Consider the following 22,663-nt stretch of genomic DNA (forward strand, 5'->3'; position numbering starts at 1 on the left):
AATGGGGAGAAAAGTCCAGAAACAAACCCACACATATATGATCAGTTGATTTTCAACAAAGGTACAAAGGAATTCAATGATAAAAGGACAGTCTTTCCAATAAATGGTAGTACTGAGACAGTTAAAAATTCATATTGATAACAAAAAGATAATTTCTATCCATACCTCACACCATATACAAAAACTAATTCAAAATGAACCACAGACCTAAATATAAAACCTAAAACTACACCATTACTAGAAGAAAATATAGGAGGACATCTTTTTGACATTGGGCTAAACAAAGATTTATTAGATACAACACCAAAAGCATGATCCATAAAATAAGAAAAAAAATGTTTACATCAATAAACTGGACTTTCAGCAAAATTAAGAACTTCTGTTTTTCAAAGACACTGTTAAGAGAATGAAAAGACAAATCGCAGACTGGGAGAAAATATTTGCAAACTGTGTATCTGATAAAGAACTTTATCCAGAATACCTAATGGTCTCTCAAAACGCAATATCCAAAAGCAAACAACAATTTGAGCAATACTTTAACAAAGAAGATATAAAGATGGCAAATAAGCACACCACAAAATGCTCAACATCATTTACCACTAGGGAAATACAATTCCATTTATAAGAAATTATGAAAAAAGCAAAACTTAAGGGACAGAAAATACATCAGTAGTTGCCAGAAGCTCAAGTTCAGGTGAGAGGTTGATTACAAAGAGGCAGAGAGGAATTTTTTGGATTGATGGAACTGTTCTGTATCTTAATTGTGTGGGAGTTACAGGACTGCATGTTTTTGTCAAAACTGACACAATATACTCTAAGAAAAGTAAATTTTACTGTATGTAAATTATATATTAATTTTTTAATGAAAAAAATTACATCCCCTAGAAAGTCCTATCAAAATATAGGTGACGGCACCGACTTCCTAATTTCTGATTCTTGGCTTTAAGAAGTCAGTGAGTAATTAGCGCAACCTTAATGAAGTTACATTAGTAAGACGAAACATCAATTTGTTTCTTAAAACTCAAGGCTATAGTCTTTCCTAATTTAATTCTGCAGTCATTACTTAAAACTTCCACTGACTTATTCAACTTCGCATGAGTAAGATTCTAAAACTTAGTCTATTTAATCTATTCTATACATAACCAAACCACACAATCTTTGCATTGCACTCAGGGAGATATACTCAACTATATTTTTAATCTGGATAGGTTTGTTCTGAACAACCTTAGAAAAGAGGACACCGAGAATATTCTAAGATACTCTGGTAATTCCAAATAACATTAGGCACATCAATATATACAATACTTTTATCTAAAACATACCTTCTCGGGGCACCTGGGTGGCTCAGTCGTTAAGTATCTGACTTCGGCTCAGGGCGTGATCCTGGTGTTCTGGGATCGAGCCCCACATCAGGCTCCTCAGCTATGAGCCTGCTTCTACCTCTCCCACTCCCCCTGCTTGTGTTCCCTCTCTCGCTGGCTGTCTCTCTGTCAAATAAATAAATAAAATCTTTAAAAAAAAATAAAATAAAAAATAAAAAAATAAAACATACCTTCTCTTCATAATCCCTTGCTCAAAACCTTAGTGACTCAACTAGAGTCTACAAAACATAAATTAATCTTTCCCAGGATTCAAGGTTCTCCAAAATTTGGTGTCCCTCTACTGTTCAATCATATTTCTATCACTGTCAGACACAAATCCTCCCTTCTGCATCGGATGGCCTCACAATCGGTTCACTCCAACTTCTGAAATGCTCTCCTTGAATTGTCTCAGTTTAAATACCCCTCCTAGACACTATTCCTTCAAAAGACTTACCTCTAATCCAGCTTTTTCTTTTAACTGTTTGAAGACACATTGATTTCACCCTTCTGTGAATTCATTTGCATACATATCTATGGTATTCATGTTATTATACACTAACTTATATTCTTCTTTAAATGTTTCATTTGTGAATGTCACCTCATATTCTAAATAAATATCCCAAGAAAAAAAATTAATGTGATTAATTAATATAAAAGTAAATTTAGGGGTGCCTGGGTGGCTCAGTCAGTTAAGCATCCAACTCTTGATCTCAGCTCAGGTCTTGATCTCAGGGTCATGAGTTCAAGCCCTGCACTGGGTTCCACGCTAGGCGCAGAACCTACTTAAAAAAATAATTTTAAATCACTTTAAATTTTAAATTAATTAATTTTATATTAATTTAAAATACTTAACTTCCTGGAAAAGCTTATTTTAAAGCTTGAGAAACTGAAGCCAAGGGCACTAGCCTTTGCTTCCCACAGTCTGTGCTATATCACATTCATCTTCATAGTTCCAGGGTTGAACAGAGTGCCTCGCACATGGAAAACACTTAATATTCAAATATTTTACTAAATTTCATTTTCTAAGGCCAAAATAAGAACTAAAACTCTAGAGTTCTAGCCCAATCCTCCCAAGATTATATTAGTGCCTTGAAATGTTCTCTAATTTCTCATATGTGTTCAAAGATTCTCCCTGAATAAACATTACAAAAAAAAAAATCACAAAAACTATACTTTCTCCTCCTTTTAAAGCTCACAGAGCAACTACCACAGCGCTGAGCACATGCAGAGTAGGCAGGCAATATTTCTATCAGATTTCTTAAAAGCAACATAAAGGCAGCTCATATATACTTTTCTGCCCCATGTAAAAACATACTAGTTACTCTTCCTACTGGGAAGATTTATTTTTCATCATCTTTGGCAAAAATTCTAGAATGCTATCTGCCAGGTCCATTGCCCCAATAAATATGCATCCACAAGCAATTATGGAGATAGATAGCTTATGGGGAGGGGGCACTCTTTGGTCAGGTCCCAATGCTGGCCTGTGGTTAGGGGGAAGAGAAAGTGGGGGAGGGGTGTGGCCCCATGATTAATCACTGCCCACTCTGCTTAGGGGTATTTATCACAGCCCGCTGTCAGGTAAATCACTGGAAAAACACCTCTTCAGTAATTAATGTGAAGTGACGGATGGACAGCCCCTGGGCCCATTAATCAGGAACATCAGCAGCCTACTGAGATTATGAATGTCAGGATGCATAAACTGCCGGTGGATCAATAGGCCCAGGAATTCATCCAAGGCTCTCATTTCCGAGGCATCTCCGGTACATTAGGCTCCCCTGGCCCCTCCCCCAATCCAAAATGAAAAGCAAGGCTTCAGAACAAAGAGCAAGAGCTGAGGTCTGAAGTGACCACTGCAAGAAAACAGTCAAGGAAGCTGGCCATGGCAGCAAAGGCACCAGGACAGGCAACATGAGCACAGAGCTATACCCACGGTCCCTGCCTTACAATGGTTTGACTTAACAATTTTACAACTTTACAACAGTGGGAACGCATACGTATTAAGTAAAACCATATTTTGAATTTTGAATTTTCATCTTTTCCAGGGCTAGCAATATGCAGTACGATACTTTCTAGTGATGCTGGCCAGCAGCAGGGAGCCGCAGCTCCCCATCAGCCACGCCATCACAAGGATAGACAACCGATACACTTACAACCACCCTGTACCCCAAACAACCATGCTGTTTTTCCCTTTCAGTACAGTAGTCAATACATTACATGAGATATTCAACACTTTATTATAAAATAGGCTTTGTGTTAGATGATTTTGCCCAACTACAGGTTAATGTAAATGAGAGCATTTAGGTTAGGGCACGCTAAGCTAATGATGTTCAGTAAGTTAGGTATATTAAACATACTTTCACTTTATCATATTTTCATCTTACAACGGGTTTATCAGGACATAACACACTTTCACATTATCATATTTTCATCTTACAACGGGTTTATCAGGACATAACATCGTTAGTCAAGGAAGATCTGTACTGACCAAGAGGCTCTAAGATGGCTCATGGCCCTGGAAAAGCAGAGAAGCAGGAAGATGACAGTTAACATTCAATCACACGAGCCTAATTATCCATTTTAGGAGTAATCCAGCTTCTTGCTTCTAGTCTTTTACCCATTTTTCTATCCATATTTTTTCTTTCCTTCATATTGACACCACTAATATAAAGTGGAGAGAAATAAGAGAAAGAAAATTCAATTTCTGCTACCTAACAACCTAGGTACAAATTTCAGTTTAATAGGAAAAAGAATTTGTATAAAATAAAATCACTGAATTATCCTCAAATTTAATTTAGCCTTATCCCTCGATACCATGACAAACTGGGAACTGCCAAAAGTACCCAGTGTTTTCAACTGAGAAAAAGGTGGTCAACCTGATTCATTAGCATTTACAAAGCATTCTGCCAATATAAGATATAAGTTAAAGGCTACACCATGGCGGGATTCCAGCAAAATGAAATCAGGTCTTAATTCTATTTCTTCTCCAAGCCAAACAAAAAACTCTCCATCAAAAGGATCTGTTCAACTTGTAAAACAGTATGGAGTTAAAAGAACATTACTGTTTGCTGGTCACCCCAAGTTTATCAAATTTTGTATGGAAAGTATGGCTGTGCTCTGGTCTCATACTGAACACATTCTAGGCTTGCGCTGACGGGAATGAGACTGCACTTGCTGCCACATCCCGCCAAACCCCAGTGCTGTGCTTTGTGGTCAGACTCAGGCCAGGACTGCAATTGTTGGTCAGAAAGTGTCTCAGAGTTACGGCTGCCTGTTCCGCTAAATCTCATTTCATCCTACTGATGGATGGATGGACAGATGGCTGCTTGGTGAAAGCAGCATTATCAGGCAGCTTCTATGGAGCCTCTGAATGATGGATAGCCCTCTTTCTACTTTCTCCAAACCACCATCGATCCAAGCCATATTTCAGCGGTCAGAAGCCCCGTAATATTAAGACACACAATCAGGTTAAGTTACTCGCAATGTAAACCTCTAGAACAGAAATTCTAACACCTCTGCTTTGCTGTCATGAACTAGGCTGAAAATGTTAGTTTCGTTCTTTCTAGCTGCTATCCCAATGAATTCCAACAGCTCAAAGCCCAAAGGGAACAGCTGGACTCCATTCCTAGGAGCACTCAGACAGCTAGCTTGCCTGCCAAATTTTTTACTAGCCAGTTCTGTGAAATGAACTCTGCGGTATTAGTGCACAGATCTGTGAATATGTGTACCCAGTGAAGTGTAAAGCCATCAAAACCATACAAACCATGTAGGGTTTGTCAGTGATAAAATCACTAGTCTCAAATGTGTGGAGCTTTCGGTATACCAAGCAGACCCTGCCTATCAACACCAAGGATGATGCTTAATTAAAGCCAGGAGAGGTTAAAATTTTGTCTTTTGCTCATAATCCTAAAATTCTGCTTCTACCCAGTCTGCCTGGCTGGCTTCTACTCTCTTGTGTACATATCAAATTGTAAGTATTAATCCTTGCCTGTTTTCACAAGCACACTTCTGCATCCATTTGCTCTGTCACCTTCTAGACACCCATCTCAGCTTGTCTATTTGGACTCCATGCCCTCTTTGTCCCTTCCACGTTATCCAGTGCTCTCAGACAGCAACTCAGACTCATACAACTGGACTCTCTATCAAAGTTATTTTCACTTGTGTAGCTGGAAGAAACAGATTCTGACTCCAGCTTTTTGACATAGATTCCCTTTGTGATATAGATGCCCTCTTTTTTCAAGCTCATTTATCCCCAAATGACTTTCTCTATGAATGCTTCATTATCAGCTATACCCCAAGTCAGCTTGGCCTGGCTCCTACCTAGTATGGCCCCTCTTGACTGACTTGTTACACCCTGAGCCTATGGTCTAGAGAATTTGTTTGTGGGGTTAGAAAAATGTCTCAGTGGAGTGTTGTCCTTCTTGTTCTGATGTAGTTTAATACTTTAACGTTTATGCCTTAACAACATTTACAGTCCTGTTCCTTGCCAAAAAAAAAAAGAAGAAGAAATTATGTACTGTTTTTATAAGACACTACTTAATTATAATGTTGCATCAAGAATATCACTGCCCTTCACATAAAAATTAAAGAATTTTTATAGAATGTTAGAATTACATTACTGAAAGGGATTGTATAGGCCAGAATTCAACATCTTTATTTTCCAAATAAGGAAACTGAGAAGCTGAGGTTATGATGTCCATGGTTAAATAGATATTAAATGACAAAGAAAGGCTGGAACCTAGGTTTTAATTATAAGTGCTGTGCTCATTCTATTATATTTCTCAGACATTTCATTTTCATCCTTGAGATTCCAAAGACAGTGGAGATAATTAGGGTTGAGTGTCATTTGTGTGTCTGCCTGTTTATTTGGGGGGGGGGGAGAAGGTGACCACAAGTAACTGAATTTGGTCACCCATACTATTGTGCCTCCCATCAAAGTTGCCTGCAGGTCATCTGAGAGCCACTCACTATCTTGGAGAACAAAATTTAATGAATCCCTGACAACCAGAAACCTCTACTCTTCTCCCTTCTTACGTATTCATCACAGTCCTATCTAGAAGGTTGAAAATAACAAAAGCAGAAATATATTCAATCCGAGTAGAATCAGAAAAGCGAGAAGCTCCATAACTTATTTAAACTAAATGGATATAAGAGCAACATGACCTCCTCATTTCCAAGGACGCTACCTTCTTGTCAAAACACAGCACACGCTTACTGACTGGACTTCACCCTCTGGTGGTCAAAATGTGTCACTGCTGCATTTTCCGATTGCCAAGCTACCTCCTTATCTATCTTTAAAGCTTCTAGCTGAAAAAGATCTTTGAAAACCAAGTAGTATCACCTCCTCATTTTAAAGATGAGGAAAGTGGCTAAGGAATTCTTCTAAGACTTATAGCTATGTGAGTAGGAACTGAGATCAGAACCCAGGTCTCGTATCAACTAAAACTAGTAGTTTTATCCAGTTGCCTTCCCAGTTTTTCGCTCTGTATGTGCTCTGGAAATACTAGCTGAACAAAGTTAATCAGGAAGCTAATTGTGCTGCAAAAATAATCACATAATGCAGGTCAAAACCAAATATATTATCCACACTAACGCTCATCTCCATTAGTATAAATGATCAGGAAGCCTTTTCCATCCCATTCCCACAAAATAAGTGCCTCATACACTGGACAAGTACTCTACTATGACTATTCTTAACACCAGACAAAACACTTCTTTCTCCTAAGAATTTTTGAAGAGGCACTTCCTTAGAAAAAACAGCTTGTGTTAAGTGAGTAATAAGAAATGACAATATTTTGAACTCTTATTTTATTTCTGTAAACTCCCTAAGTTTATTGAAAGGCTGTTTTATTTGCATTAACCCAAAATATTTTAAAATAATTTTTTATATTTATTTGCAAGGCTATCTTAAGTCAACATAACAATCCTTTCTTTTCATGAAAAAAGTCTTTTTACAGAGTTTCTATTTGGTTAAGATCTATTAAGCCATGTCTAAGAGAACAATGACATATTTTTCAAAATCTGCTGCTGTGAACCATATCTAATTATGTTTTCTGTTTCATTAAGGTTTAGGCCCTACATGTGAAACTGAAGAAGTGGTAAAGTAGTACCAATAGTAGCAGCACAGGAAGAAAAAGAGGAAAAAATAGCCAACCACTATTTAATGAGTATTCACCATGTGATAGGGACTATGTTAAATGTTTTATATATATATATATATATATATGTGTGTGTGTGTGTGTGTGTACACATATATATATATATAAAAGATCTCATTTGATTCCAACTATAATACCATGAGGTGGTTATTATTATGCCAATTTGACAAATGAGAAAGCTGAAGCTTAAGTAATTCAAGATCACACAGTTTTGAGCACCAGGTAGGATTTCAAAGTCCCTGCATTTAATTGCTACAATACACTGCTTCATATTCAGGAGGATGGTCTCTTACAATAATGTATTAATTTCATAAATATTCACAATTTTCTTTTGTATAAATACAAAAGCAACCAGAGTTCAAAGACTGCTGCAAAAAAACAAGAAAACCAACAAGGATAAGAATGATAAGAACTTTAATGCTTTCATGGCATGCCTATTTCCAATAACCTTCCAGACTTGAAATGCTGACAATAATAATTCACTATTGTCTCTGAAACTTCCTCATTCACCTTGCCTCACCCTCAAAGCCATATGGTGAAGAACCTCACCAGGTGTCAGGAGAGGAACTCCCTCTCTTCTATTTCCCATAAGAATAATCTCTTCTTAATAATACTTCTTCCTACCAACTCCCCCACCATTTGAAAACATTATCCTTCTCTACATACTTCCCTTTCTCCAGAGGCACATGTGAACATGGGAACAGCAACCAGTGAAACTGGTAACACAATTCTTAGACTGGAGGACGCTTCAAGGCAGAATGTAGAGTGCACTTTCAAATCCGAGTCTAAAAACAGAAGAAACTTGTACATCAAACACCTCCTGAAGATGGTATTTTCAGACTCAATCTTAAGCAGGATATAATAGCTACGGTATTTTAGTATTAGTCCGCGTTGCAGATTTATAGCCTTTGCCTCTCTGCGTGCAGTTGCACAAGGATACCGTTTGCTAACTGGAAGAAATATTTCATGAAAAATCTGATTATCAAGACAATGAAACTGTATATAGGGTACATGAATCCAGAAGGATCGTAGGGGCACCAAAATACATAAACAAACTATGGCATGAAAAGGTTTTGCTCACAACGAAACACAATTCATGTCCTCAAGTTATTTTACACTCCAGTGGCTAGAGTCGCCATGCATCGGCACCAACTGATTTCACGCTTTATAGGCTGGGAAACAGTCCGAAGCTTAGTCTCTTTCACACTCCACTGACATGGTAACCCTATAGTTCACCAACTTAACTGTTCGAAGTTTAATGTTAGTGCACCTATTATTGACCACCTCAAAAGGCAGTGAGACCAAAACTTAACTGAACAACAGCAATATAACATGCAACAGAATGGTGGAGAGAAAACTCTGCTTCCTACTCTGCATATATACCTGGGGAAAAGAGAAAGGAAAAACCCCTCCTAAATCTTCTTTCCCTCATCAGACATCTGGAGGTTGGTCTGTATTTCTAGACTTATGAGAAAGTAGTTCCTCTCCTGGGTCTATCCTCGGTTTCACTCACTGATACCCTATAGTTGACAAGAGAGCTGAAATGGACAAGACTTTAGGACTGCACCTCAAACCTGACATGCATTAAACTTGATCTTTCTTTCCCTTTGGGAATCACAGACTAAAGTTAATAAACCGCACAGTTAATTTTGAAAGTAGAAGCCACTAGGCTTAATCTGTGCTGTTATACATATTACCTCATTTGATCCCAACTACAAACTAAGAGGTAGTTATGATTATCTCAATTTTACAGATGAGAAATCTGAAACTTAAGTTACTTAAAATCACACAGTTTCCAGTGTTGGTTAGGACTCCAAAGTCCCTGCACTTAACTAGTGTAGTAGACTAGAATATATGCCTTGTAAAAATTGGAGTAGGGGCGCCTAGGTGGCTAAGTCAGTTAAACATCTGGTTTTGGCTCAAGTCATGATCTCAGGGTTCTGAGACTGAGAGCCCCATGTCAGGCTCCCCACTTAGCAGGGAGTCTGCTTGTCCCCCTCTGCCCCTCCCCCTGCTCGTGGGCACTCTTGTCTGTCTCTAAAATGAATGAATGAATGAATGAATGAATGAATATTGGGGTAAAACAACAGATAGCAGAGAAGAGCTTTAAAAACAAAACAAAACAAAAAAAGTGCAACAGCAATAAGAGAATAATTGCAAAGGGGGTGGAATCCCTATGTTAGAGATACAGTCACAATTCTGTCTCTCTCTTCCCTCCTTGTAGCTATGCTAGCAAGTGTGAAGGCCAAATGTGCCCAGTAAGAATCTGAAAAACCAAAAGACGCAAGTTTCACTTCAAAGCAGGTAAGGAAAACATTAGAAAATTAATAAATGAGAGCTTCTCGTATATGCAGATTGAAGGTTTACTAATTAGAGATTCAAGAAAAACAAATACTGTAATTACCTCAGAATATAATTATCTTCAGAGCAATGCTCCTTTACAAATCAGTTAGCCTGTATCGAGCACTACAGAAGGCTTTCCAAGAAGTACAGTGTACTGAACAAACATGACTCAGGTACTTAAACTGCATTTTAATCTATTATTCTTATGATACAAAAAGAAAGATAAATGTTAAAGACTGGAAAAGCTAACAATAGGTAATGACATTTTCTTGGAGTCAAACAAATATTTATTAAGTGCACATACTGTACAGAGATCTATGCTAGGGTAGTGGAGATTGTAAAGTAAGACTACAATAATATAACATGGTTTGAACCACCTGAATAGTGTAACCTCCCCTTTAAGTTGTCCCCACCTAACTGAGAAGGTAATAAGTTTTTTTCAAAAAATTTTAAGGTAATATATGATAGCCAAATAAAGAGAAAAAGGCAGTAAATGAAAGAAACCCTGAAAAAGAAATATCACTAAGGGCCTGGAATGGTTGAAGATGTCATAAAGTAGGTGGAATTGCAACTGGGCCTTTATAAGCTTGTTTAGAGAAAGAGAATCCGACGGAGACATTCCAAGGAGGAGTAGCCTGAACAGTATGAAGAGGCAGTAAGTCAAGAATGTCATTTTTGGAGACAGTTACAGAAACTAGTCTAGCTAGAGCCAGAGGTTGAACATACTGAACCATAACTTGCCCCGTGTTAACTTCTATTCCACAATCCAGAAATACTCAGACACCCATGCCTTATGTCCGAAGAAGACCGCTCCAGCTAGCCGAGTGTTTCTAAAACACCACCAGTGGGTGGGGTATGTGTATATAAACTCTAACATATAAATAAATAACAGGATATACATTTGTCTGAGATAAAGGCCCAATCATTCTGGATCTAGATATGGTAACTGGCCTTACTACCATTACAATAATTCCTAGAAAAGATAAATCCCATCTCTACCACCCTGACTTTTATAGTCTCATTTCCTGCCATGAAGTGGTATTTCTAGTGTATTCAAAATTTTTAAATTTATCCAATCCATACTCTCATCAATAGAACATCTAGCCTTACAGTTTTGACGACAGAATGAAACAATGTTGCACTGGGTGTTATACACAACTAATCAATCATCGAGCCTTACATCGAAAACCGGGGATGTACTGTATGGTGACTAACATAATATAATAAAAAATCATTATAAAAAATAAAAAAATAACAAAAAGAATGAAACAATGACACCTTGAAAGGAAAAGTGAAATACATGATTTTCTACTCCACCAAAACCCCCCACACTCTCTGGCTATTCACTTCACAGTTGTTTTAGCAGAGCTAACAAAAGCTTCCATTCAAACTGCCCACAGAACGCGAGTTGCTCTGCTCTTCTCTCATTTGTTCCCCCCCCCACCTCCTCTATAACTTACACACAACCACCTCACTCTGCTGGCCGTCTTCCCCAACTGTTGCCCAATTCACAGGCCGGCACAGATTGTCAGCACTGCGTTCAGGGAGTTGGGAAGTACTCTTGTGGGACAACGCAGTGTGTTAGTACAGCATTTTCCTGGACACAATGTCACTCTTTATAGCCAGTTGCAAATTAGTTTCTTCTTAAAAAAATAATATTCCTAATAAGACAGGTACAAGGAGATTTTAAATAACCAAGATTAAAACTCACTTTGGTATGCTCTCAGATCGGGGCCGTTTCAGACTCATGCACAATGAAATTCCATGCCTCTACTCAAACAGGCCGTACACACACTCTAAGAACATCAGAAGTCAGCTTTCTAATGCTAACAAAAGCAAAGAGACTACCAAAAAAGATATGAAAGGAGAATCTTTCCCTTTTTTTCTGTAGCTGTGGCTCCTCATCCTTAGATTCTATCTGAGAATACTTCAAGCTCAGCTCTCAACATCAATATTTACTTTTCATTATATATTGCTGTGTAAAACCATTTAATAGAAAATTCTGTTAAGTCACCAGTATCATTTCATTAGTTTCCAATTTTTTGCCATATGCTTCAGCAGCACCCAACTACAATTATCTTCTGACATTTGCTATGACTGACCCTCTTGATACCACTAACGCCTTCACCAAACATATCAGCTTACCAGTTAACACTGGTGACACGTAAGAATCAAGTTGGAATAAACTGAAAAGATTAAAAGGATGTGGGTAAGAAGAACCTCTTACAAAACAGTGGTCATATCAACTTACTGTGTCTTCCTGGAAAAAAAACTTAATAAAAAAAATACCTACAGAGTAATATTAAACAATTAAAATCAGTTTCACTATATACCTCATTATTTTTCATTTCTAATTTCTTTAATAGCATTACTCATTCTGCTTCACTATGCCTTACTGAAGATATAACTGACCATCTATTCTTCCTGAACCAGTTCTTCAAACCCCTACAATAACACGGCTTCTTTACTGCTCCCTGCATGAACCAGACGGAAGTTCTAGAGCTGGACAGGAACGAGGTCAATTCTTGGTTCTTACGGTGAAGAGAGACTAAAAAGAGCAAACCTAGGATTCCAACTTTGAGAACTAATGCTAATATTTAACCAGCCCCTGTTCTCTTTGCAAGAAACACCAAAATTAAGAACAGTGAGTAGAAGAAAATCTTTAAGAGACCCTTAGTCCTTCAGGAAATTGCCACTCTCAAAGTTGTTTTCCATGAGAGTTACAAATGACACTAAAGAAACAAAATATAAGCAAGCAAACAAATATTTAGAGTAAATAAACAATAAACAATATTTCTATAATATATGCAGAAGTCATAATTAACGGACTTACCAAATAAATGGCATTTATTTTCTGAATAAAAAAACTCTAGAACACTCAGATATTGTGTCTGAAGGCAAACGCCACAAAGCTTTCCTTCTGATAAACAGCAGCCTCACCTGCAAAATAATAATAATAAAAGTTACTTTTATAAAAACATATAATTATCACTTCTTTGGCTCTAGTCTATGCAGTTAACTTTCAATATCTCATTTTGTGAATACTAAGAGCTTAACATAGTCATTTACCTACTACAGAACGTGCGATGAAAATAAACATGAACAACAAAAGTATTTCTTAGAAGCTCATCAACCAAACAGAATAAAAAATGCCATCTTTTCTCAGTCCTGTGAGAACTAATGTGAGGGGACAGAAGTGCCTATCAAATGCCATTTAAAAAAGGGAANGAGAGAGAAAGACAGATAAAAAACAAAATAATACAAATGATGAAAACCACAAAAAGACGATCAACTTCTCGTCATTATTATAGCTCTAACCTACAGGCCGGCACAAGGTGGGTGCTCAGTAGGAATACACTGGATGGCTGGACAGACAAAAAAGAAACTAGCAAAGAACAAATAAATGACATCAGCAGAGAAATGCAAAATAAATGTACTTTTTTTGTCCATCAAACTGACAAAGATTTAAAAAAAGAAGAAGAAGGTCCTGTTTTGGTAAATGGAGACTGAATAAAGTTCACACATTGTTGGTGAAGGTATACATTTTATTAATGTATAAACCATTTTAACAAATTTCAGATAATGAACTTCTACCAGAATACTCATTCCAGAACTATTTTTAATAGTGAAAAATTATAAACAACTTTAATGTGCACTCATATGGGTGAGGTTAAATAAATTATGGTACAACTATAGAAAAATAGTCATTAGAAAGAATAACGTAGCTCTATAAATATTGATATAAAGACCTACAAACATATTGAGTTTTTTAAAAATGAAAAATTTAACAAGTGTACAAAACCAATATAAAAATTTTGAAACATTCCTGAGACACAAAAGTAGATTTGACCAAATGGACTCAACACAATTCAATATCATAAAGATGTCCATTTTCCCTCAAGTAATTTATGAATTTAACATAATCCTAATAAAAAAATCTCATTTGAGCAAACTTTCTTATGGAGATAGCTGATTACTAATGTTCAACACAAAAATAAAGATGTAAGAATAGCCAGTGAAACATTAAAAATGTTAAAAGCTGGGTAATGCCTGGTTGGCTCAGTCGTTAAGCATCTGCCTTCATCCCAGGGTCCTGGGATCGAGCCCCGCATCAGGCTCCCTGCCCCGCTGGGAGCCTGCTTCTTCCTCTCCCACTCCCCCTGCTTGTGTTCCCTCTCTCGCTGGCTGTGTCTCTCTCTGTCAAAATAAATAAATAAAATCTTTAAAAAAAAATGTTAAAAGCTATCCCTTGATATATTACCAAGCCTCTAGAATTAAAAGAGTGATAATGGTACAGAAAGAGATCAGTGCAGAAGAGTAGAAAGTCCAGAAATAAACCCAATGGAAACTTAATGTATGCTAAAAGGGACATCTCAAAGCATTGGGGCAAAACTGTACTTTTTAAAGAAAAAATAAGCCAGGACAACTAATTAGCCTTTGGAAAAAGATTATTAAACTTGTATAATATTCATTTTGAAAAACTCTAAATGGAGCAGGGATCCAAATGAAACAACTAAAATGATACAAGTACTAGAAGAAAATATGTAAATTCTTCTCCACCTGGGGGAAAGGGAAAGGTATTCCAATTATAACCCAAAATTCAGATGCAACAAAAGACTGAAAAATTGAACTAGATAAAAGCCCAAACACACGTGTGTACACACGTGCACATGTGTCAAAAGACAACTGACAAACTGGGAGAAAATACCTGTAACACATATAACTTATAAAGAGCTAATATCCCTAAAATAAAGAACTCTTAAAAATTGAGGGAGAAAAAACCCTAATAGAGAAATTAATAAAAAGATACAAGACAATTCACATAAAAAGGATATTTAAATGATCTTTATACATATGAAAAGATGTTCAACCTTACTACAAACAAAAAAAATAAACATTAAAACTATATGGAGATATCACTTCTTACTTATAAGGTCAGCAAGAATTAAGAAGTATTAACAACATACTCCGATGATAAGGTTGGGGGGAAATGGACACTCTCATACACTGCTGGTGAGAATCCAAATTTGTACAACCCCCAAAGGGGATTTAGCAATATTTATGAAAATTACACATGCTTCTAAACTTTTGATCCAACCATCCCATCTTAGGAATTTACCCAAACATTTATTTCCAACATACAAAAATATACATGACCAGGTTAGTCTCTGCAGCACGGTTTGTAAATGCAAAATATTGGAAACAGCATAAAAGAATGGTTAACATCCTCACAATAGAACAGTACTACACAACTGTCAGAGAGAGGAAAAGACAGAGGGAGGGAAGGTGAGTCTATAAATTGATATGGAATGGATTCCAAAATATATTGTGTTAACTGAGAAAGCCAAAGTACAAAAGAGTTATCTATAATATGCACCTTTTGTGTAAAAAAGAAGAGGAAGTAAGAAAATATACATGTATCTCATCATTCCTAGGGGAAAAACACACAGGATAATTCAGAGAATAATGAAACTGGTTATCTATAGAGGGTTGGTGGAAACAGGTGGTAAGGAAAAAGAAAAGGGTGACACCGCTCTGAGTATGTATTTTTTGCACAATTCTGACTTTTGGAACCATGTTAATATTTCACATACTCAAAAATAAGGAAGATCAATTAGGATGGGGAGAAAAACTTAGAATAAAAATAGAACTGAACTGTATTTCAAATGACTAACATAACCATGTGAGGGAGGGAAGAATGCTGGAGAGAGAAAACTAATCCAAGTAACTTTTAAACAAGGTTTTTAGATCAGCATTGTCCAACAGAAACATAATGGGAGGCACATATGTAATTTAGTATTTTCCAGTAGCCACATTAAAATAAATAGGTGGAATTAATTTTATTAATATATCTTTATCTAATTTACCTAAAATATTTCAATATATAATCAACATAAAGATATTACTAAAATACTGAGCTATCTGACATTCCTTATTTTATACTAAGTTTTCAAAATCCAGTGTATATTTTACACTTAGAACACAACTCACGTGTGGTAGCTACCCTATTTGACAGTGGAGATTTAGACTACAATACCCTTAGGCTAAAGGAAAACCTATCAACAAATATTGAACTCTCCTTAGTAGGTATCTTTTAAATAGTGGTATGAGTAAGCAATTCTTAAACTATTTTCTAGTATTCTAGGATTGAGCCAATAAGAAAAAATATGAATAATAGGACACAATTTCTCACTGTTGGAAGAGGGAGTTTTAAGTACAGAATAAAGGAAGGACAGAGTAAACCCTGCAGGACTGGCTGCAATCAGAGGTATCAGTATAAACTCAGTCCTTTCAGCAGACCAATGAAGATGTACTGACTGTGTGTGGGCATACACACATATACCACATACATCTATTTCCCACATGCCTGCCAAGAGGGACTGGAGCAATTGTTACCCAGCAGTAACGAGGGCATCTACAGTCCAGATCACAGCTTTTAAAACCATTCTCTACTAAAAGGAACCAGAGCTTCTTGAAGAAATAACTCATCCCAGGGCTCAGGCTGGGAAAGTACAAGATGAGCCTAAACATTTTGTTGTGGTAAACACCAAGGCAGTACTCAAAGAATGAGGGGACAAGCCAAAATGGGACAAAAATCAACTGGAAGGGGCTCCTGCTGGCCAAATCAGGGACAGCAACAAAACAAATAATTATGAAATAAAGTATTATTATAAATAAGTGTAGAAAAAATGGCAGAATTAGAAACTCACCATTTAGGAATCATCATGAAAATGATTCAGGCAGAAATCACTGATTGATACAAAACTGGTGAGTAAAAAATTCAAGAAATAACAGGACATTCATATGAAAGTCTCAAACTTTTTTCAAAGATACTTCAGAATTACAAACAAAATGTGGGGGCGCCTCGGTGGCTCAGTCAGTTGAGTGTCCAACTCTAGGGTAATAAGATCAAGTTCCCTCCTTACATTGGGCTCTGCCCTGGGTGTGAAGCCTGCTTGAGATTCTCTCTCTCCCTCTGCTCCTCACCCCACACTCCTGCTCATATGCACGCACGAGTGAGCGTTCTCGCTCTCTTAAAAAAAAAAAAAAATGAGGGGCGCCTGGGTGGCTCAGTCGTTAAGCATCCGCCTTCGGCTCAGGGCATGATCCCGGAGTTCTGGGATCCAGCCCCGCATCAAGCTCCTCTGCGGGAAGCCTGCTTCTTCCTCTCCCACTCCCCCTGCTTGTGTTCCCTCTCTCGCTGGCTGTCTCTGTCAAATGAATAAATAAAATCTTTAAAAAAAAATGAAAAGTGAATATACTTAACCCCACTAAACTATGCACATAAAAATAGCTAAACTGGTAAACTTTATGTTATGTATATTTTACCACCAAAAAAATTACAAAAGGAAAAATCGTAACTACACTGGAAAACCTGGCAGATACTACCTTTCAAAAAACTTAAAAAAAAAAACCAGACAGGTTTTTTTTTAAAGGTATAAAACAAGGATGGATTTTTAATGAAGTGATCTGAGATCACATTGCCAGTAATTCAACATCCTACACCTAATGACATGATGCACTGAGAAGCGTAACATTACTTCTATGGTACCCCTGCCAAAAATGGATAACCTAAATCCAATCATGAGAAAACATCAGATAAACCCAAATTAGAGGCATTCTACAAAATAACTGGCCTGCACTCTCCAAAAATGCCAAAGTCATGAAAAAAACACAGACTGAGGAAATGCTCCAGATTAACGGGAACTAAAGAGATATCACCACTGGAATGCACTCCATGATCCAGAATTTTCTTTTGCTATAAAAGCACATCATTGGGACAAGGGTTGAAATCTGAACAAGTCTGTAGATTAGATAATAATATTAAATCAATGTTAATCTCCTGATGTTGACAACTGTACTGTGGTTACACAAAAGAATATCCTTATTTTTGGAAAATGCACTCTGAAGTATTTAGGTATACAGGGAAATAGGCCTGCACCTTACTCAAATAGTTCAAGAAACACATATACAAAGAGTGTATATATATATATATAGAGAGAGAGAGAGAGAGAGAGAGAGAGGAGGGAGAGGGAAAGAAAGGAGGAGGAGAAGGAAGAGGAGAAAGGGAGGGAAGCAGAGAAAAGGCAAATGTACAGAAGTGTTAATAGTTGGGGTATCTGGGTAAATTTCTTGTATCCTTATAGCTTTCCTGCAGTCTGAAATAACATCAACATAAATTAAACAGAAAAAAAAGATGTCGGCACAGTACCTGGCACATAATCTGTAACCAAATAAATGGCAGTTGTTAAAGTTGTTACTATTAGCTCTAGATTCTGCACAAAAAAATCCCCTTAGGAGATATATACATTTATGGCGGGAAAAAAATGGGGGAAAGAAGCAAAATAATATAAACATACTTGCACAAATACGTAAGTAAATGCACAAAAAAGACTAGAAAATACACACTGAACAGTTAACAGTAGTTAGCACGAGGTTGAGAAATCAAAGTGATTCTTATTTTCTCCCTCATACTTATCAGCATTTGCTAGCTTTCTTATAATGAAGATGAATCATTTTTATGTTTTTTTCCAAAAATTATTTGTAGAAATTAAAGGGATAGCCTGCAATGGAGGGAAGCACAACATTCTTTCTTTTCTATAACAGAACCCTCGCTGCAGACCGTATTTAGTTATTGTTTTGGGCACCATATACTGTTACTTGCCTTTCACGTATTGAAATTATAATGATCATGTAGTATCATTTCACATAAAAATACTGCAGTTGGTCTTATCAATCCTTTCAGCCCTGTGGGTTAAGAGAGTGGGATGGACATAGGCATATAATTTTGCTTCTTTACAAAATCCTACTAACATAAAAGTGTTTTGTTTTTTTTAACATACAAATCAACAAGTATGGAAAGAGGAGAAAAGAATAACACAACTTTGGAAGGTAGAACATATACAGGTATTTATAGCAGGTCCTGGAGAGCCAAATCCCAATCCAGGGATAGAGAAAGCTGAGACCCAATCCAGTTTACAGCCAGAACCCACACAAGGGTCAGGAACTGCCAGCACCACCTCCAGAATTGGAAGTGAAACGGAGAGGGAGGAGCACTGAGTGAAAGCTGTCAGAGGAGCAGTTAGATCGTTAGATCCTTAGATCCCTTTCTCCCCCTTGAAAGAAAATTTGAGGTTATTTCTGCAGAATGTAAAAGTGATAATCTCTGGTTTACAGCTGACTAAAAGAGCAGAGGTCTTTCAAACAGGGTAATTAAGCAAGCATGTTAACATAGCTAAGATCTATTGTTCCCCACCCCCATCCCCACCAGCTCCCCAAAAAATGCAAATTGTTGTAGATTATAAGGACCTCCCAGTACCTACAAATACCCAGCACTACATAAAAATAGTAAACAAAGACCCACCACCAAGGCTTATCACTGTTAAATTTCGGAATACAGGGGACAAAGCAAAGACTCCCAAGTTTCCAAAGAAGTAGGTTCAAACCAAAGAAGAGGATTCGTGTTTGCTGAGGACTTCTCAATAGCAACAGACGACAAGGAGAAAAAACTATGCCTTCAAAATTCGGAAGAAAAACATTTCCAATCTAGAATTTTACACTCATCCAAACTATATTCATCAAATGAAGAGAAGGAGGACACTTTGACATTTGGAAAGGCTCAAAAAAATTATCTCCCATGTACACTTTCTTAGAAAATTACCAGAGGACTGAAAATTTAAAGTTCTAACAAATTCAAGAGAAGATGGACTGATTCTTCCTAGCCATGGTAAACTGCCAGGAGTACCAGTTTTAAATCCATTCAACTGATAAGGACAACTCAACCCAGCAGGCAGTCTTCCAAGCCAAACAATCAGGGACAGATTCACTCCAATAAACACGCTCCTGAGTGACAACCAATGAACGCCGTCACTCAAGTAACCATGCTTCTATAGATGTTAACCCATTTCCACCTCTTAAAATCCTCCAATCCCTGAACTCCACCCTCCCCAAAATCACTATGTAAGATTAACAATCTTCGTTGTTCAAGGAGATTGTGCTGATGAGATATTTTAGATAGTGGGTAATAGTCTCATCATCCTCTGAACCCAAATGAAGAAATAAACCAAAACAAAGAAAGGCATAGGGTATGGAAAACATACCCAACACAAGAGAGAAGTGAAGGAATATCGGTGAATGGACATTCCAGGATTCCTTGATGCAAAGTGCACCAAAAGTAGAAGGTAACCAATTCAATTGAAGCTATGTGACAGAGTCAGGCATGTTGAAGGCTGTCATCCCCATGCTCTCTGCCATAGTACCATCTTTTTCATCCAACACAACTACTAGAGGATGTGCTCTACCTAAGCAAGAAGGTAAATGAAGAATAAAGAAGAGTTACAATACTGGGGGGGCACCTGGGTGGCTCAGTCGGTTGAGTGTCTGTCTGCCTTTGACTCAGGTCATGACCCCAGGGTCCTGGGATCGAGTCCCGAGTCAAGTTCCTTGACTCCCTCGGCAGGGAGTCTGCTTCTCCCTCTCCCTCTGCCTCTGTCTCTCCCTCTGCTCATGCTCACTCTCTCTCAAATAAATAAAATTTAAAAAAAAAAAGAATTACAATACTGGGAATCAAACTGAAAAGGAGAGAACGGTCTAAAGATAACAAAGGGAAATCTTCCTAGGAAAAGAGCTATGAAGTAGGCCCAGGTAGGAGGACAATGAAGGTCTCCGGAAGTGAAGTTGCCAAGAAAATTTTTTAAAAGGAAAGAAAACTGAAACTGACAGATTACTGTGACTGACCTTGTGGAAAACTGCATTGAGAGGCTAGTATTTCAGACACTATCAGCAAGTAAAATTTGCACAGGCATATAATGTAAATACAACATTAACTATCTCATTTAACCAAATATTATAATATAACTAAATTAGGAAGCTAGAGGAGGAACAGCAGTGGTGATGGCGGTTTAAGAACAGTACAGTTTTCTCTACCATAATAGAGACTCAGTATATAATGAAAAAGAACAGCATTGCACATGTATTATTTTGAAACATGGAGATACATAAATGCCAGAAAAAACAGTTTAAGGGGCTGAAAGTGGTTACCTTCAGGGAGGAAACTAGACAGCATGGATATTCACTATATTTTGTTCTAATTCCTTTTACTATTTGACTTTTAAAACTTACCTATTTTAAACTATATGTCTATTGATAAAATACAAAAACAGCAACTGATGAATTTCTTATCTTAAATGGATTGTTCATCATTCAAAAATATATAAATAAAATATTTTCAACTGAAAGGAATAAAAAAAAAATCCTAGGGAAAAACGTTCTCCCTTTCTTTCTTTGGAAGACCTTCATATTTCCAATACTGTAGGAACACATACAAAATATAGAAACTTTAAAAATAAAAAAATTTTAAAGCAAATAATTACCACTTGAGTGGATAGACAGAATTCAGTAATTGTAATATTAGAAAGATTATAAGTCTGATCTTACTTACAAATTCATTAATGATCAGGAGAGTGCAAATAACACATTTAATTAAATTTGCCCATCTATTTTGGGAAGTACGATTAACAGCAGTAAAACAGAGGAGTAATATAAAAGGACAGAGATGGATTAGAACACTGCCCAGAACAACCGAACTGGAGAGTGGATAGAAAGCTAAGTAAAATTATGGGCTTAAAACTACAAAGGAGAAATACAGAGGCTTATTTACCATCATTTTACTGCACATTGTTGCCATATGAAATAATTTCGGCCGATGCCAAGGTTAAGTGAGGAAATATATAAAAACACACATTATGTATTTGTATACACACACATACATGTACATACATATAATTTTTTTCCTTATGAGAGAATGATAATCCTTATTAAAAAAGGATTCGTGTACACCCTAAAAACAAAGTACTAATGACACAATCTGACAAGAGTAGTTTTATATTCACAGTTTTTTCATAAGTATAGAAACTCTGTCAAGGATTACCAATAATGACAAACTATCCTAAAGACAATTAACTCTGTTATCTACCCTATATTCTTCAGGTAGCTCTACTTGGATTATCCTCATTGTTCCTGTTCTTTACGCCCAGGCACTGACCACTCAAAATAGTCTACATATCCCAATCTCTCCAGCAAGAAGGTATGGCTAAGTGACTAATTTTCACCAATGGAATATGAGCAGAAGTGGCACATGTAACTTTCAGTAAATATCTTTAAAGAGAAGGAGATGTATTCTCTTCCTCCTTTCTGATGGTTGGAATGTGAATGAAACAGCTGGAGCTCCAGTAACAATCTTAGACCATAAAATGACTTTGGAAAAGAATAGAACCCATGCACAGAAGAGCAGCAACGTGACATGACGACAAACCAACCATACCAGCCCTAGACTACTTTTGGAATTCTTGACATTAAGAGAAATATACTTCTATGATGTTTAAGCCTCTATTATTTGGCTGCAACCAAATCTAATCCTAATTAGTATAACCTCTATACCAGGACCCACTCCTTGTTTTCTTTCTCTAAACAATCTCCAACTGCTCCTTTGCCAGCCCCTTTTCTGCCTCCCAAACCCTTACTGTGAGTATTCGCCAATATTCCACCCTTGGTCTTTTCCACTCTTCTCCTAGGCCAACATTCTAAAAACCAAAACAAAACAGAACACACACACACACACACACACACACACACACACACATCTCTATACGTCAGGTCTTTTATTTGTGCTCTAGTTTTATCTCCAGCTGCCTATCATTTCACTTGCATGAGACATAACTAAACAGGAACATAAGTGATTTTTTAAAACAAACAAAATAGATAAATACAGTGGTGATGGTAGCAACAGCAGTGGTTGTTGTGACA

The 22,663-nt window shown here is 37.0% G+C and overlaps 1 protein-coding gene across 4 annotated transcripts in view; it reads right to left on the minus strand.

Moving 5' to 3' along the window:
• R3HCC1L (R3H domain and coiled-coil containing 1 like) overlaps positions 1–22,663 on the minus strand; it is an 84,088-nt gene that overhangs the window by 55,239 nt on the left and 6,186 nt on the right. For all 4 annotated transcript variants that reach the window (XM_040624013.1, XM_040624014.1, XM_008704367.2 and 1 more), the window contains exon 2: positions 12,693–12,799. The gene's annotated coding sequence lies outside the window, so the exon portion shown is untranslated. The remainder of the gene's footprint in view (positions 1–12,692; positions 12,800–22,663) is intronic.

Source organism: Ursus maritimus, unplaced genomic scaffold, assembly GCF_017311325.1.
Source record: "Ursus maritimus isolate PB19 unplaced genomic scaffold, ASM1731132v1 scaffold_7, whole genome shotgun sequence".
NCBI classification, from domain to species: Eukaryota; Metazoa; Chordata; class Mammalia; order Carnivora; family Ursidae; genus Ursus; species Ursus maritimus.